At 42.3% G+C, this 19,624-nt stretch overlaps 1 long non-coding RNA gene across 1 annotated transcript in view; it reads right to left on the reverse strand.

The window, feature by feature from the left end:
* The window catches only part of LOC139755978 (uncharacterized), a 215,922-nt gene that overhangs the window by 37,892 nt on the left and 158,406 nt on the right, over positions 1-19,624 (reverse strand). The gene's annotated exons all lie outside the window — the stretch shown is intronic.

Below are 19,624 nucleotides of genomic sequence, written 5' to 3' on the forward strand. Positions count from 1 at the left end.
CATTCCTCACGTGTCGTAGAAGGCGACTAAAGGAGTCGGGAGTGGGGGGACAGAAACCCTCCTCTCCTTGTATTTTAACTTTCTAAAAGGGGAACTAGAAGAAGGAGTCACGCGAGGAGTGCTCATCCTCCTCGAAGGCTCAGATTGGAGTGTCTAAATGTGTGTGGATGTAACCAAGATGAGAAAAAAGGAGAGATAGGTAGTATGTTTGAGGAAAGGAACCTGGATGTTTTGGCTCTGAGTGAAACGAAGCTAAAGGGTAAAGGGGAAGAGTGGTTTGGGAATGGCTTGGGAGTAAAGTCAGGGGTTAGTGAGAGGACTAGAGCAGGGGAAGGAGTAGCACTGCTCCAGAATCAGGAGTTGTGGGAGTGTGTGATAGAGTGTAAGAAAGTAAATTCTAGATTGATATGGGTAGAGCTGGGAGTTGATGGAGAGAGATGGGTGATTATTGGTGCATATGCACCTGGGCATGAGAAGAAAGATCATGAGAGGCAAGTGTTTTGGGAGCAGCTGAATGAGTGTGTTAGTGGTTTTGATGCACAAGACCGGGTTATAGTGATGAGTGATTTGAATGCAAAGGTGAGTAATGTGGCAGTTGAGGGAATAATTGGTATACATGGAGTGTTCAGTCTTGTAAATGGAAATGGTGAAGATCTTGTAGATTTGTGTGCTGAAAAAGGACTGGTGATTGGAAATACATGGTTTAAATAGCGAGATACACATAAGTATACATATGTAAGTGGGAGAGATGGCCAGAGAGCGTTATTGGATTACGTGTTAATTGATAGACGCACGAAAGAGAGACTTTTGGATGTTAATGTGCTGAGAGGTGCAACTGGAGGGATGTCTGATCATTATCGTGTGGAGGCGAGGGTGAAGATTTGTGGGGCTTTTCGGAAAAGAAGAGAGAATGTTGGGGTGAAGAGAGTGGTGAGAGTAAGTGAGTTTGGGAAGGAGACTTGTGTGAGGAAGTACCAGGAGAGACTGAGTACAGAATGGAAAAAGGTGAGAACAAAGGAGATAAGGGGAGTGGGGGAGGAATGGGATGTATTTAGGGAAGCAGTGATGGCTTGCGCAAAAGATGCTTGTGGCATAAGAAGCGTGGGAGGTGGGTTGATTAGAAAAGGTAGTGAGTGGTGGGATGAAGACGTAAGATTATTAGTGAAAGAGAAGAGAGAGGCATTTGGACTATTTTTGCAGGGAAAAGATGCAAATGAGTGGGAGAGGTATAAAAGAAAGAAGCAGGAGGTCAAGAGAAAGGTGCAAGAGGTGAAAAAGACGGCAAATGAGAGTTGGGGTGAGAGAATTAAATTTCAGGGAGAATAAAAAGATGTTTTGGAAGGAGGTAAATAAAGTGCATAAGACAAGGGAGCAAATGGGAACTTCAGTGAAGGGGGCTAATGGGGAGGTGATAACAAGTAGTGGTGATGTGAGAAGGAGATGGAGTGAGTATTTCGAGGGTTTGTTGAATGTGTTTGATGATAGAGTGGCAGATATAGGTGTTTTGGTCGAGGTGGGGTGCAAAGTGAGAGGGTTAGGGAAAATGATTTGGTAAATAGAGAAGAGGTAGTAAAAGCTTTACGGAAGATGAAAGCCGGCAAGGCAGCAGGTTTGGATGGTATTGCAGTGGAATTTATTAAAAAAGGTGACTGTATTGTTGACTGGTTGGTAAGGTTATTTAATGTATGTATGATTCATGGTGAGGTGCCTGAGGATTGGCGGAATGCTTGCATAGTGCCATTGTACAAAGGCAAAGGGAATAAGAGTGAGTGCTCAAATTACAGAGGTATAAGTTTCTAGAGTATTCCTGGTAAATTATATGGGAGGGTATTGATTGAGAGGGTGAAGGCATGTACAGAGCACCAGATTGGGGAAGAGCAGTGTGGTTTCAGAAGTGGTGGAGGATGCGTGGATCAGGTGTTTGCTTTGAAGAATGAATGTGAGAAATACTTAGAAAAACAAATGGATTTGTATGTAGCATTTATGGATCTGGAGAAGGCATATGATAGAGTTGATAGAGATGCTCTGTGGAAGGTTTTAAGAATATATGGTGTGGGAGGCAAGTTGTTAGAAGCAGTGAAAAGTTTTTATCGAGGATGTAAGGCATGTGTACGGGTAGGAAGAGAGGAAAGTGATTGGTTCTCAGTGAATGTAGGTTTGCGGCAGGGGTGTGTGATGTCTCCATGGTTGTTTAATTTGTTTATGGATGGGGTTGTTTGGGAGGTGAAAGCAAGAGTTTTGGAAAGAGGGGCAAGTATGCAGTCTGGTGTGGATGAGAGAGCTTGGGAAGTGAGTCAATTGTTCGCTGATGATACAGCGCTGGTGGCTGATTCATGTAAGAAACTGCAGAAGCTGGTGACTGAGTTTGGTAAAGTGTGTGAAAGAAGAAAGTTAAGAGTAAATGTGAATAAGAGCAAGGTTATTAGGTATAGTAGGGTTGAGGGTCAAGTCAATTGGAAGGTAAGTTTGAATGGAGAAAAACTGGAGGAAGTAAAGTGCTTTAGATATCTGGGAGTGGATGTGGCAGAGGATGGAACCATGGAAGCGGAAGTGAATCATAGGGTGGGGGAGGCGGCGAAAATTCTGGGAGCCTTGAAGAATATTTGGAAGTCGAGAACATTATCCCGGAAAGCAAAAATGGGTATGTTTGAAGGAATAATGGTTCCAACAATGTTGTATGGTTGCGAGGCGTGGGCTATGGATAGAGTTGTGCGCAGGAGGGTGGATGTGCTGGAAATGAGATGTTTGTGGACAATATGTGGTGGGAGATGGTTTGATTGAGTAAGTAATGTAAGGGTAAGAGAGATGTGTGGAAATAAAAAGAGTGTGGTTGAGAGAGCAGAAACGGGTGTTTTGAAATGGTTTGGTCACATGGAGAGAATGAGTGAGGAAAGATTGACCAAGAGGATATAAGTGTCAGAGGTGGAGGGAACGAGGAGAAGTGGTAGACCTAATTGGAGGTGGAAAGATGGAGTGAAAAAGATTTTGTGTGATCAGGGCCTGAACATGCAGGAGGGTGAAAGGCGTGCAAGGAATAGAGTGAATTGGAACGATGTGGTATACCGGGGTCGATGTGCTGTCAATGGATTGAACCAGGGCTTGTGAAGCGTCTGGGGTAAACCATGGAAAGTGTGTGGGGCCTATATGTGGAAAGGGAGCTGTAGTTTCGGTGCATTATTTACATGACAGCTAGAGACTGAGTGTGAACGAATGGGGCCTTTGGTGTCTTTTTCTAGCGCTACCTCGCACACATGAGGGGGGAGGGGGTTGTTATTCCATGTGTGGCGAGGTGGCGATGGGAACAAATAAAGGCAGACAGTATGAATTATGTACATGTGTATATATATGTATATCTGTGTGTGTGTGTATGTATATGTGTACATTGAGATGTATGGGTATGTATATTTGCGTGTGTGGACGTGTATGTATATACATGTGTTTGTGGGCGGGTTGGGCCATTCTTTCGTCTGTTTCCTTGCGCTACCTCGCTAACGCGGGAGACAGCGACAAAGCAAAATAAAAAAAAAAGTATATATATATATATATATACTTTATATATATACTTATATATATATATATATATATATATATATATATATATATTTATTTATTTATTTATTCATGTTTATTTTGATTTGTCGCTGTCTCCTGCATTAGCGATGAAGCGCAAGGAAACAGACGAAAGAATGGCCCGACCCACCCACATACACATGCATATACATACACGTCCACACACGCAAATATACATACCTATACATCTCAACGTATACACATATATACACACACAGACATATACATATATACACATGTACAAATTCATACTGTCTGCCTTTATTCATTCCAAATCGCCACCTCGCCACACATGAAATAGAAAAAAAAAAAACCTCCCCCTCATGTGTGCGAGGTAGCACTAAGAAAAGACAACAAAGGCCACATTCGTTCACACTCAGTCTCTAGCTGTCATGTAATATTGCACCGAAACACCGCTCCCTTTCCACATCAAGGCCTCACAAAATTTTCCATGATTTACCCCAGACGCTTCACATTCCTTGGTTCAATCCATTGACAGGAAGTTGACCCCGGTACACCACATCGTTCCAATTCACTCTATTCCATGCACACCTTTCACCCTACTGCATGTTCAGGCCCCAATCGCTCAAAATCTTTTTCACTCCATCTTTCCACCTCCAATTTGGTCTCCATATTCTCGTTCCCTCCATCTCTGACACATATATCCTCTTGGTCAATCTTTCTTCACTCATTCTCTCCATGTGAACAAACCATTTCAAAACACCCTCTTCTACTCTCTCAACCACACTCTTTTTATTACCACACATCTCTCTTACCCTTTCATTACTTTCTCGATCAAACCACCTCACACCACATATTGTCCTCAAACATCATTTCCATCACATCCACCCTCCTCCGCACAACTCTATCTATAGCCCACGCCTCATAACCATATACCATTGTTGGAGCCACTATTCCTTCAAACATACCCATTTTGCTTTCCGAGATAATGTTCTCGCTTTCCACAAATTTTGCAACACTCCCACAACTTTCGGCCCCTCTTCCATGGTTCCATCCGCTGCCAAATCCACTACCAGATAGATCTAAACCACTTCACTTCCTCCAGTTTTTCTCCATTCAAACTTACCTCCCAATTGACTTGTCCCTCAACCCTACTGTACCTAATAACCTTGCTCTTATTCACATTTACTCTTAGCTTTCTTCTTTCACACACTTTACCAAACTCAGTCACCAGCTTCTGCAGTCTCTCACCTGAATCAGCCACCAGCGCTGTATCATCAGTGGACAACAACTGACTCACTTCGAAAGCTCTCTCATCCACAACAGACTGCATATATATATATATATATATATATATATATATATATATATATATATATATATATATATATATATATATATTATGTATTTTATTTTGCTTTGTCGCTGTCTCCCGCGTTTCCGAGGTAGCGCAAGGAAACAGACGAAAGAAATGGCCCAACCCACCCCCACACACATGTATATACATACACGTCCACACTCGCAAATATATATACCCCTACATCTCAATGTACACATATATATACACACACAGACACCTACATATATACACATGCACACAATTCACACTGTCTGCCTTTATTCATTCCCATCGCCACCTCGCCACACATGGAATAACACCCCCCTCCCCCGTCATGTGTGTGAGGTAGCGCTAGGAAAAGACGACAAAGGCCCCATTCGTTCACACTCAGTCTATAGCTGTCATGGAATAACGCCCGAAACCGCAGCTCCCTTTCCGCATCCAGGCCCCGCAGAACCTTCCATGGTTTACCCCAGATGCTTCACATGCCCTGATTCAATCCATTGACAGCACGTCGACCCCGGTATACCACATCGATCGAATTCACTCTATTCCTAGCCCGCCTTTCACCCTCCTGCATGTTCAGGTCCCGATCACTCAAAATCTTTTTCACTCCATCTTTCCACCTCCAATTTGGTCTCCCACTTCTCGTTCCCTCCACCTCCGACACATATATCCTCTTGTTCAATCTTTCCTCACTCATTCTCTCCATGCGCCCAAACCATTTCAAAACACCCTCTTCTGCTCTCTCAACAACGCTGTTTTTATTTCCACATATCTCTCTTACCCTTACATTACTTACTCGATCAAACTACCTCACACCACATATTGTCCTCAAACATCTAATTTCCAGCACATCCACCCTCCTTCGCACAACTCTATCCATAGCCCATGCCTCGCAACCTTACAACATTGTTGGAACCACTATTCCTTCAAACATAACCATTTTTGCTTTCGGAGACAATGTTCTCGACTTCCACACATCTTCAAGGCTCCCAGGATTTTCGCCCCCTCCCCCACCCTATGATTCACTTCCGCTTCCATGGTTCCATACGCTGCCAGATCTACTCCCAGATATCTAAAACACTTTACTTCCTCCAGTTTTTCTCCATTCAAACTTACCTCCTAATTAACTTGACCCTCAACCCTACTGTACCTAATAACCTTGCTCTTATTCACATTTACTCTTAACTTTCTTCTTTCACACACTTTACCAAATTCAGTCACCAGCTTCTGCAGTTTCTCACATGAATCAGCCACCAGCGCTGTATCATCAGCGAACAACAACTGACTCACTTCCCAAGCTCTCTCATCCACAACAGACTTCATACTTGCCCCTCTCTCCAAAACTCTTGCATTCACCTCCCTAACAACCCCATCCATAAACAAATTAAAGAACCATGGAGACATCACACACCCCTGTCGCAAACCTACATTCACTGAGAACCAATCACTTTCCTCTCTTCCTACACGTACACATGCCTTACATCCTCGATAAAAACTTTTCACTGCTTCTAACAACTTGCCTCCCACACTATATATTCTTAATACCTTCCACAGAGCATCTCTATCAACTCTGTCATATGCCTTCCCCAGATCCATAAATGGTACATACAAATCCATTTGCCTTTCTAAGTATTTCTCACATACATTCTTCAAAGCAAACACCTGATCCACACATCCTCTACCACTTCTGAAACCACACTGCTCTTCTCCAATCTGATGCTCTATACATGCCTTCACCCTCTCTATCAATACCCTCCCATATAATTTACCAGGAATACTCAAGAAACTTATACCTCTGTAATTTGAGCACTCACTCTTATCCCCTTTGCCTTTGTACAATGGCACTATGCACGCATTCCGCCAATCCTCAGGCACCTCACCATGAGGCATAGATACATTAAATAACCTTAACAACCAGTGAACAATACAGTCACCCCCTTTTTTAATAGATTCCACTGCAATACCATCCAAACCTGCTGCCTTGCCTGCTTTCATCTTCCGCAAAGCTTTTACTACCTCTTCTCTGTTTACCAAATCATTTTCCCTAACCCTCTCACTTTGCACACCACCTCGACCAAAACACCTTATATCTGCCACTCTATCATCAAACATATATATATATATATATATATATATATATATATATATATATATATATATATATATATATATATATATATTCACTCCATCTCCTCACATCACCAGTACTTGTTATCACCTCCCCATTAGCGCCCTTCACTGAAGTTCCCATTTGCTCCCTTGTCTTACGCACTTTATTTACCTCCTTCCAGAACATCTTTTTATTCTCCCAAAAATCTAATGATACTCTCTCACCCCAACTCTCATTTGCCCTCTTTTTCACCTTTTGCACCTTTCTCTTGACCTCCTGTCTCTTTCTTTTATATATCTCCCACTCAATATCATTTTTTCCCTGCAAAAATCGCCCAAATGCCTCTCTCTTCTCTTTCACTACTAATCTTACTTCTTCATCTCACCACTCACTACCCTCTCTTCGTACACGTTGAATGTGTTTGATGATAGAGTTGCAGATATAGGGTGTTTTGGTCGAGGTGGTGTGCAAAGTGAGAGGGTTAGGGAAAATGATTTGGTAAACAGAGAAGAGGTAGTAAAAGCTTTGCGGAAGATGAAAGCCGGCAAGGCAGCGGGTTTGGATGGTATTGCAGTGGAATTTATTTAAAAAAGGGGGTGACTGTATTGTTGACTGGTTGGTAAGGTTATTTAATGTATGTATGACTCATGGTGAGGTGCCTGAGGATTGGCGGAATGCGTGCATAGTGCCATTGCAGAAAGGCAGAAAGTGCCATTGCAGAAAGTGAGTGCTCAAATTACAGAGGGATAAGTTTGTTGAGTATTTCTGGTAAATTATATGGGAGGGTATTGATTGAGATCGTGAAGGCATGTACAGAGCATCAGATTGGGGAAGAGCAGTGTGGTTTCAGAAGTGGTAGAGGATGTGTGCATCAGGTGTTTGCTTTGAAGAATGTATGTGAGAAATACTTAGAAAAGCAAATGGATTTGTATGTAGCATTTATGGATCTGGAGAAGGCATATGACAGAGTTGATAGAGATGCTCTGTGGAAGGTATTAAGAATATATAGTGTGGGAGGCAAGTTGTTAGAAGCAGTGAAAAGTTTTTATCGAGGATGTAAGGCATGTGTACGTGTAGGAAGAGAGGAAAGTGATTGGTTCTCAGTGAACATAGGTTTGCGGCAGGGGTGTGTGATGTCTCCATGGTTGTTTAATTTGTTTTTGGATGGGGTTGTTAGGGAGATGAATGCAAGAGTTTTGGAAAGAGGGGCAAGTATGAAGTCTGTAGTGGATGAGAGAGCTTGGGAAGTGAGTCAGTTGTTGTTCTCTGATGATACAGCGTTGGTGGCTGATTCATGTGAGAAACTGCAGAAGCAGGTGACTGAGTTTGGTAAAGTGTGTGAAAGAAGAAAGTTAAGAGTAAATGTGAATAAGAGCAAGGTTATTAGGTACAGTAGGGTTGAGGGTCAAGTCAATTGGGAGGTAAGTTTGAATGGAGAAAAACTGGAGGAAGTAAAGTGTTTTAGATATCTGGGAGTGGATCTGGCAGTGGATGGAACCATGGAAGCGGAAGTGAATCATAGGGTGGGGGAGGGGGCGAAAATCCTGAGAACCTTGAAGAATGTGTGGAAGTCGAGAACATTATCTCGGAAAGCAAAAATGGGTATGTTTGAAGGAATAGTGGTCCCAACAATGTTGTATGGTTCGAGGCGTGGGCTATGGATAGAGTTGTGCGCAGGAGGGTGGATGTGCTGGAAATGAGATGGTTGAGGACAATGTGTGGTGTGAGGTGGTTTGATCGAGTAAGTAATGTAAGGGTAAGAGAGATGTGTGGAAATAAAAAGAGCGTGGTTGAGAGAGCAGAAGAGTGTGTTTTGAAATGGTTTGGGCACATGGAGAGAATGAGTGAGGAAAGATTGACCAAGAGGATATATGTGTCGGAGGTGGAGGGAAAGAGGAGAAGTGGGAGACCAAATTGGAGGTGGAAAGATGGAGTGAAAAAGATTTTGAGTGATCGTGGTCTGAACATGCAGGAGGGTGAAAGGCGGGTAAGGAATAGAGTGAATTGGATCGATGTGGTATACCGGAGTTGACGTGCTGTCAGTGGATTGAATCAGGGCATGTGAAGCGTCTGGAGTAAACCATGGAATGTAGTGTGGGGTCTGGATGTGGAAAGGGAGCTGTGGTTTCGGGCATTATTGCATGACAGCTAGAGACTGAGTGTGAACGAATGGGGCCTTTGTTGTCTTTTCCTAGCGCTACCTCGCACACATGAGGGGGGAGGAGGATGGTATTCCATGTGTGGCGAGGTGGCGATGGGAATGAATAAAGGCAGACAGTGTGAATTGTGTGCATGGGTATATATGTATGTGTATGTGTGTGTATATATATGTGTACATTGAGATGTATAGGTATGTATATTTGCGTGTGTGGACATGTATGTATATACATGTGTATGGGGGTGGGTTGGGCCATTTCTTTTGTCTGTTTCCTCGCGCTACCTCGGAAACGCGGGAGACAGCGACAAAGCAAAATAAAATGAAATAAATAAATGAATATATTTTTTTCTTTTTTGCTGTCTCCCGCGTTTGCGAGGTAGCGGAAGGAAACAGACGAAAGAAATGGCCCAACCCACCCCCATACACATGTATATACATACACGTCCACACACGCAAATATACATACCTAAACAGCTTTCCATGGTTTACCCCAGACGCTTAACATGTCCTGATTCAATCCACTGGCAGCACCTCAACCCCGGTATACCACATCGATCCAATTCACTCTATTCCTTGACCTCCTTTCACCCTCCTGCATGTTCAGGCCCCGATCACACAAAATCTTTTTCACTCCATCTTTCCACCTCCAATTTGGTCTCCCACTTCTCCTCGTTCCCTCCATCTCCGACACATATATCCTCTTTGTCAATCTTTCCTCACTCATTCTCTCCATGTGCCCAAACCATTTCAAAACACCCTCTTCTGCTCTCTCAACCACGCTCTTTTTATTTCCACACATCTCTCTTACCCTTACGTTACTTACTCGATCAAACCACCTCACACCACACATTGTCCTCAAACATCTCATTTCCAGCGCATCCACCCTCCTGCGCACAACTCTATCCATAGCCCATGCCTCGCAACTATACAACATTTTTTGGAACCACTATTCCTTCAAACATACATGGGGTGTTCAGTGTTGTAAATGGAAATCGTGAAGAGCTTGTAGATTTATGTGCTGAAAAAGGACTGGTGATTGGGAATACCTGGTTTAAAAAGCGAGATATACATAAGCATACGTATGTAAGTAGGAGAGATGGCCAGAGAGCGTTATTGGATTACGTGTTAATTGACAGGCGCGCGAAGGAGAGACTTTTGGATGTTAATGTGCTGAGAGGTGCAACTGGAGGGATGTCTGATCATTATCTTGTGGAGGCTAAGGTGAAGATTTGTATGGGTTTTCAGAAAAGAAGAGTGAATGTTGGGGTGAAGAGGGTGGTGAGAGTACGTGAGCTTGGGAAGGAGACTTGTGTGAGGAAGTACCAGGAGAGACTGAGTATAGAATGGAAAAAGGTGAGAACAATGGAAGTAAGGGGAGTGGGGGAGGAATGGGATGTATTTAGGGAATCAGTGATGGATTGCGCAAAAAATAAATATATATATATATATATATATATATATATATATATATATATATATATATATATATATATATATATATATATATATATATATATATATATATATATATATATATATATATATATATATATACTGGAAGTAGGTAAATGACGTGTGTAAGGCAAGAGAAGAAATGAGAACATTGGTGATAACAAGTATTGATGAAGTGAGAAGGAGATTGAATGAGTATTTTGAAGATTTGCCGAATGTGTTTGATGATTGAGTGGCAGATATAGGATGTTTTGGTCGAGGTGGTGTGCGAAGTGAGAGGAGTCAGGGAGAATGATTTAGTAAACAGAGAAGAGGTAGCGAGAGCTTTGCAGAAGATGAAAGCCGGCAAGGTGGCAGGTTTGGATGGTATTGAAGTGGAATTTATTAAAAAAAAAGGGGTGACTGTGTTGTTGATTGGTTGGTAAGGATATTCAGTGTATGTATGGATTGTGGTGAAGTGCATGAGGATTGGCGGAATACATGCATAGTGCCATTGCAGAAAGGCAAAGAAGATAAAGGTGAGTGTTCAAACTACAGAGGCATAAGTTTGTTGAGTATTCCTGGGAAATTATATAGGAGGGTATTGATTGAGAGTGTAAAGGCATGTACAGAGCAACAGATTGGGGAAGAGCAGTGTGGTTTCAGAAGCGATAGCAAGATGTGTGGATCAGGCGTTTGCTTTGAAGAATGTATGTGAGAAATACTTGGAAGAACAGATGGATTTGTATGCTGCATTAAAGGATCTGGAAAAGGCATGTGATACGGTTGATGGAAATGCTTTATGGAAGGTTTTAAGAGTATATGGTGTGGGAGGTAAGTTGCTAAAAGCAATGAAAACTTTTTATCAAGGATGTAATGCATGTGTATCAGTAGGAAGAGAGGAGAGTTATTGGCTCCTGGTGAATGTCGGTTTGCAGCAGGAGTGCGTGATGTCACCATGGTTGTTTAATTTGTTTATGGATAGAGTGGTTAGGGGGGTGAATGCAAGAGTTTTGGAGAGAGGGGCAAGTATGCAGTCTGTTGAGGATGATAGGGCCTGGAAAATGAGTCAGTTGTTTGTTGACAATACAGTTCTGATGGCTGATTTGGATAAGAAACTGCAGAGGTTGGTGATTGAGTTTGATAAAGTGTGTGAAAGGAGAAGGTTAAGAGTAAATGTGAATAAAAGCAAGGTAATTAGGTTCAGTAGGGTTGATGGACAAGTTAATTGGAAGGTAAGTTTGAATGGAGAAAAACTGGAGGAAATGAAGTGTTTTAGATATCTGGGAGTGGATTTAGCAGCGGATGGAACCATGGAAGCAGAAAGGAGTCACAGGGTGGGGGAGGGGGCAAAGGTTCTGGGAACGATGAAGAATATGTGGAAGGAGAGAGCGTTATATCAGTGCAAAAATGGGTATGTTTGAAGGTATAGTAGTTCCAACAATGTTATATGGTTGCGAGGCGTGGGCTGTAGATAGGGTTTTATGGAGGAGGGTGGATGTGTTGGAAATGAAATGTTTAAGGACAATATGTGCCGTTAGGTGGTTTGATCGAGTAAGCACTGCAAGGGTAAGAGAGATGTGTGGTAATAAAAAGAGTGTGGTTGAGAGGGCAGAAGAGGGTGTGTTGAAATTGTTTGGACACATAGAGAGAATGAGTGAGGAAAAATTGTTAAAGAGGATATATATGTCAAAGGTGGAGGGGAAAAGGAGAAACGTGATACAAAGTTGGAGGTGGATGGATGGAGTGAAAAACATTTTGAGCAATCGGCGCCTGAACATACCGGAGGGTGAAAGGAGTGCTAGGAAGAGAGTGATTTGGAATGATGTGGTATACTGGGGACGACGTGCTGTCAATGGACAGAACCAGAGCATGTGAAGTGTCTGGGGTAAACCATGGAAAGGTCTGTGGGTCTGGATGTGGAAAGGGAGTCGTGCTTTCGGTGTATTTCACATGACAGCTAGCGACTGAGTGTGAACAAATGTGGCCTTTTTGTCTTTTCCTGGTGGTACCTTGTTAAGGGGAGCAGGGGGGGGGGGGGTTGCTATTTTCTGTATGCCAGGGTAGTGACGGGAATAGATGAAGGTCATGTGTATATATGTATATGTCTGTGTATGTATATGTATGGATATGTTGATAAGTATATGTATGTATATTTGAATGTATGGGCATTTATGTAAATATATATACATGTAAGTGGATGGGCCATTTTTTCGTCTGTTTCCTTGCACTACCTCGCTGATGTGGGAAACAGCAACTAAATTTTATTCATTCATTCTACTTTGTCGTTGTCTCCCGCGTTAGCGAGGTAGCGCAAGGAAACAGATGAAAGAATGGCTCAACCCACCCACATACACATGTATACACATAGACTTCCACATACGCAAATATACATACCTATACATCTCAACGTATACATATATATACACACACAGACATATACATATATACACATGTACATAATTGATACTGCCTGCCTTTATTCATTCCCATCGCCACCTTCGCCACACATGAAATAACAACCCCCTCCCCCCGCATGTGTGCGAGGTAGCGCTAGGAAAAGACAACAAAGGCCCCATTCATTCACACTCAGTCTCTAGCTGTCATGTAATAATGCACCGAAACCACAGCTCCCTTTCCACATCCAGACCCCACAGAACTTTCCATGGTTTACCCCAGACGCTTAACATGCCCTGGTTCAATCCATTGACAGCACGTCGAACCCGGTGTACCACATCGTTCCAATTCACTCTATTCCTTGCACGCCTTTCACCCTCCTGCATGTTCAGGCCCCGATCACTCAAAATCTTTTTCACTCCATCTTTCCACCTCCAATTTGGTCTCCCACTTCTCCTCGTTCCCTCCACCTTGGACATATATATCCTCTTTGTCAATCTTTCGTCACTCATTCTCTCCATGTGACCAAACCATTTCAAAACACCCTCTTCTGCTCTTTCAACCACACTCTTTTTATTACCACACATCTCTCTCACCCTTTCATTACTTACTCAATCAAACCACCTCAGACCACATATTGTCCTCAAGCATCTTATTTCCAACACATCCACTCTCCTCCAAACAACCCTATCTATAGCCCATGCCTCGCATCCACATAATATTCTTGGAACACTATTCCTTCAAATATACCCATTTTTGCTTTCTGAGATAATGTTCTTGCCTTCCACACATTCTTCAACGCTCCCAGAACCCTCGCCCCCTCTCCCACCCTGTGATTCACTTCCATGGTTCCATCCGCTGCCAAATCCACTCCCAGATATCTAAAACACTTCACTTCTTCCAGTTTTTCTCCATTCAAACTTACCTCCCAATTTACTTGTCTCTCAACCCTACTGAACATAATAACATTTACTCTCATCTTTCTTCTTTCACACACTTTACCAAACTCAGTCACCAGCTTCTACAATTTCTTACCTGAACCAGCCACCAGCGGTGAATCATCAGCGAACAACAACTGACTCACTTCCCAAGCCCTCTCATCCACAACAGACTGCATACTTGCCCCTCTTTCCAAATCTCTTGCATTCACCTCCCTAACAACTATGGAGACCTCATGCACCACTGCCGCAAACCGACATTCACGGGGAACCAATCACTTTCCTCTCTTCCTCCTCGTACACATGCCTTACATCCTTGATAAAACTTTTCACTCCTTCTAGCAAACTGCCTCCCACATCATATACTCTTAATACCCTCCAATGAGCATCTCTGTCAACTCTATCATATGCCTTATCTAGATCCATAAATGCCATATACAAATCCATATGTTCTACGTATTTCTCACATACATTCTTCAAAGCAAACACCTGATCCACACATCCTCTACCACTTCTGAAATCACACTGCTCTTCCCCATATATATATATATATATATATATATATATATATATATATATATATATATATATATATATATATATATATATATATATATATATTCATTTTGCTTTGTCGCTATCTCCCGCGTTTGCAAGGTAGCGCAAGGAAACAGACGAAAGAAATGGCCCAACCCACCCCCATACACATGTATATACATACACGTCCACACACGCAAATATACATACCTATACATCTCAATGTACACATATAGATACACACACAGACACATACATATATACCCATGCACACAATTCACACTGTCTGCCTTTATTCATTCCCATCGCCACCTCGCCACACATGGAATACCATCCCCCTCCCCCCTCATGTGTGCGAGGTAGCGCTAGGAAAAGACAACAAAGGCCCAATTCGTTCATTCTCAGTCTCTAGCTGTCATGCAATAATGCCCGAAACCACAGCTCCCTTTCCACATCCAGGCCCCACACAACTTTCCATGGTTTATCCCAGACGCTTCACATGCCCTGATTCAATCCACTAACTGCACGTCAACACCGGTATACCACATCGATCCAATTCACTCTATTCCTTGCCTGCCTTTCACCCTCATGCATGTTCAGGCCCCGATCACTCAAAATCTTTTTCACTCCATCTTTCCATCTCCAATTTGGTCTCCCACTTCTCCTCGTTCCCTCCACCTCTGACACATATATCCTCTTGGTCAACCTTTCCTCACTCATTCTCTCCATGTGCCCAAGCCATTTCAAAAACCTTTTCTGCTCTCTCAACCACGCTCTTTTTATTTCCACACATCTCTCTTACCCTTACATTACTTACTCGATCAAACCACTTCACACCACACATTGTCCTCAAACATCTCATTTCCAGCACACCCACCCTCCTGCGCACAACTCTTTCCATAGCCCACGCCTCGCAACCATACAACATTGTTGGAACCACTATTCCTTCAAACATACCCATTTTTGCTTTCCGAGATAATGTTCTCGACTTCCACACATTCTTCAAGGCTCCCAGGATTTTCGCCCCCTCCCCCACCCTATGATTCACTTCCGCTTACATGGTTCCATCCGCTGCCAGATCCACTCCCAGATATCTAAAACACTTTACTTTCTCCAGTTTTTCTCCATTCAAACTTACCTCCCAATTGACTTGACCCTCAACCCTACTGTACCTAATAACCTTGCTCTTATTCACATTTACTCTAAACTTTCTTCTTTCACACACACACACACACACACACACACACACATATATATATATATATATATATATATATATATATATATATATATATATATATATATATATATATATATATATTTTTTTTTTTTTTTTTGCTTTGTCGCTGTCTCCCGCGTTTGCGAGGTAGCGCAAGGAAACAGACGAAAGAAATGGCCCAACCCACCCCCATACACATGTATATACATACGTTCACACACGCAAATATACATACCTACACAGCTTTCCATGGTTTACCCCAGACGCTTCACATGCCCTGATTCAATCCACTGACAGCACGTCAACCCCGGTATACCACATCGATCCAATTCACTCTATTCCTTGCCCTCCTTTCACCCTCCTGCATGTTCAGGCCCCGATCACACAAAATCTTTTTCACTCCATCTTTCCACCTCCAATTTGGCCTCCCACTTCTCCTCGTTCCCTCCACCTCCGACACATATATCCTATTGGTCAATCTTTCCTCACTCATTCTCTCCATGTGTCCAAACCATTTCAAAACACCCTCTTCTACTCTATCAACCATGCACTTTTTATTTCCACACATCTCTCTTGTCCTTACGTTACTTACTCGATCAAACCACCTCACATCACACATTGTCCTCAAACATCTCATTTCCAGCACATCCATCCTCCTGCGCACAACTCTATTCATAGCCCACGCCTCGCAACCATACAACATTGTTGGAACCACTATTCCTTCAAACATACCCATTTTTGCTTTCCGAGATAATGTTCTCGACTTCCACACATTCTTCAAGGCTCCCAGAATTTTCGCACCCTCCCCCACCCTATGATCCACTTCCGCTTCCATGGTTCCATCCGCTGCCAGTTCCACTCCCAGATATCTAAAACACTTTACTTCCTTCAGTTTTTCTCCATTCAAACTTACCTCCCAATTGACTTGACCCTCAACCCTACTGTACCTAGTAACCTTGCTCTTATTCACATTTATCCTTAACTTTCTTCTTTCACACACTTTACCAAACTCAGTCACCAGCTTCTGCAGTTTCTCACATGAATCAGCAACCAGCGCTGTATCATCAGCGAACAACAACTGACTCACTTCCCAAGCTCTCTCATCCACAACAGACTTCATACATGCCCCTCTTTCCAAAACTCTTGCATTCACCTCCCTAACAACCACATCCATAAACAAATTAAACAACCATGGAGACATCACACACCCCTGCCGCAAACCTACATTCACTGAGAACCAATCACTTTCCGCTCTTTCTACAAGTACACATGCCTTACATCCTCGATAAAAACTTTTCACTGCTTCTAACAACTTGCCTCCCACACCATATATTCTTAATACCTTCCACAGAGCATCTCTATCAACTCTATCATATGCCTTCTCCAGATCCATAAATGCTACATACAAATCCATTTGCTTTTCTAAGTATTTCTCACATACATTCTTCAAAGCAAACACCTAATCCACACATCCTCTACCACTTCTGAAACCACATTGCTCTTCCCCAATCTGATGCTCTGTACATGCCTTCACCCTCTCAATCAATACCCTCCCATATAATTTACCAGGAATACTCAAGAAACTTATACCTCTGTAATTTGAGCACTCACTCTTATCCCCTTTGCCTTTGTACAATGGCACTATGCACGCATTCCGCCAATCCGCAGGACCTCATCATGAGTCATACATACATTAAATAACCTTACCAACCAGTCAATAATACAGTCACCCCCTTTTTTAATAAATTCCACTGCAATACCATCCAAACCTGCTGCCTTGCCGGGTTTCATCTTCCGCAAGCTTTCACTACCTCTTCTCTGTTTACCAAATCATTTTCCCTAACCCTCTCACTTTGCACACCACCTCGACCAAAACACCTTATATCTGCCACTCTATCATCAAACACATTCAACAAACCTTCAAAATACTCACTCCATCTCCTTCTCACATCACCACTACTTGTTATCACCTCCCCATTTCCGCCCTTCACTGAAGTTCCCATTTGCTCCCTTGTCTTACGCACTATATAGAATTGGGCCAGGTGAGGGTATTCCCTCAAAGGCCCAGTCCTCTGTTCTTAACGCTACCTCGCTAATGCGGGAAATGGCGAATAGTTTGAAAGAAAAAAGAATATATATATATATATATATATATATATATATATATATATATATATATATATATATATATATATATATTTCAATTATTTATTTTGCTTTGTTGCTGTCTCCTGCGTTAGCGAGGTAGCGCAAGAAAACAGACAAAAAAATGGCCCAACCCACCCACATACACATGTATATACATACACGTCCACATACGCAAATATACACACCTATACATCTCAACATATACATATATATACACACACAGACATATACATATATACACATGTACATAATTCATACTGTCTGCCTTTATTGATTCCCATTGCCACCCCTCGACACATGAAATAACAACCCCCTACTCCACTCATGTACGCGAGGTAGCGGTAGGAAAAGACAACAAAGGCCACATTTGTTCACACTCAGTCTCTAGCTTTCATGTAATAATGCACCGAAACCACAGCTCCCTTTCCACATCCAGGCCCCACAAAACTTTTCATGGTTTACCCCATACACTTCACAGGCCCTGGTTCAATCCATTAACAGCACATCAACCCCAGTATACCACATCGTTCTAATTCACTCTATTCCTTGCACACCTTTCACCCTCCTGCATGTTCAGGCCCCAATCACTCAAAATCTTTTTCACTCCATCTTTCCACCTCCAATTTGGTCTCCCACTTCTCCTCGTCCCCTCCACCTCTCTCAACCACACTCTTTTTTATTACCACAAATCTCTCTTACCCTATTATTACTCACTCGATAACACCACCTCACACCACATATTGCCCTCAAACAACTCATTTCCAGCACATCCACCATCCGCCGCACAACTCTATCTATAGCCCACGCCTCGCGATCATGTAACATTGTTGGAACCACTATTCCTTCAAACATACCCATTTTTGCTTTTCGAGATAATATTCTCAACTTCCACACACTTTTTAACGCTCCCAGAACTTTCGCCCCCTCCCCCACCCTATGATTCACTTCCGCTTCCATGGTTCCATCCGCTACCATATCCACGTCCAGATATCTAAAACACTTCACTTCCTCCAGTTTTTCTTCATTTTACCTCCTAATTGACTTGTCCTTCAACCCTACTGTACCTAATAACTTTGCTCTTATACACATTTACTCTCAGCTTTCTTCTTTCACACACTTTACCAAACTCAGTCACCAGTTTCTGCAGTTTCTCACACGAATCAGCCACCAGCACTGTATCATCAGCGAACAACAAATGACTCACTTCCCAAGCTCTCTCATCCACAATAGACTGCATACTTGCCCCTCTTTCCAAAACTCTTGCATTCACCTCCCGAACAACCCCATTCATAACAAATTAAACAATATATATATATATATATATATATATATATATATATATATATATATATATATATATATATATATATATATATATATATATATATACCTTACCAACCAGTCAACAATACAGTCACCCCCTTTTTTAATAAATTCCACTGCAATACCATCCAAACCCGCTGCCTTGCCGGTTTTCATCTTCCGCAAAGCTTTTACTACCTCTTCCCTGTTTACCAAATCATTTTCCCTAACCCTCTCATTTGCACACCACCTCGACCAAAACACCCTATATCTACCACTCTATCATCAAACACATTCAACAAACCTTCAAAATACTCGCTCTATCTCCTCACATCACCACTACTTGTTATCACCTCCCCATTAGTCCCCTTCACTGAAGTTCCCATTTGTACCCTTGTCTTACACACTTTATTTACCTCCTTCCAAAACATCTTTTTATTCTCCCTAAAATTTAATGATACTCTCTCACCTCAACTTTCATTTGCCCTCTTTTTCACCTCTTGCACCT

This window comes from Panulirus ornatus, chromosome 20, assembly GCF_036320965.1.
Source record: "Panulirus ornatus isolate Po-2019 chromosome 20, ASM3632096v1, whole genome shotgun sequence".
NCBI lineage: Eukaryota > Metazoa > Arthropoda > Malacostraca > Decapoda > Palinuridae > Panulirus > Panulirus ornatus.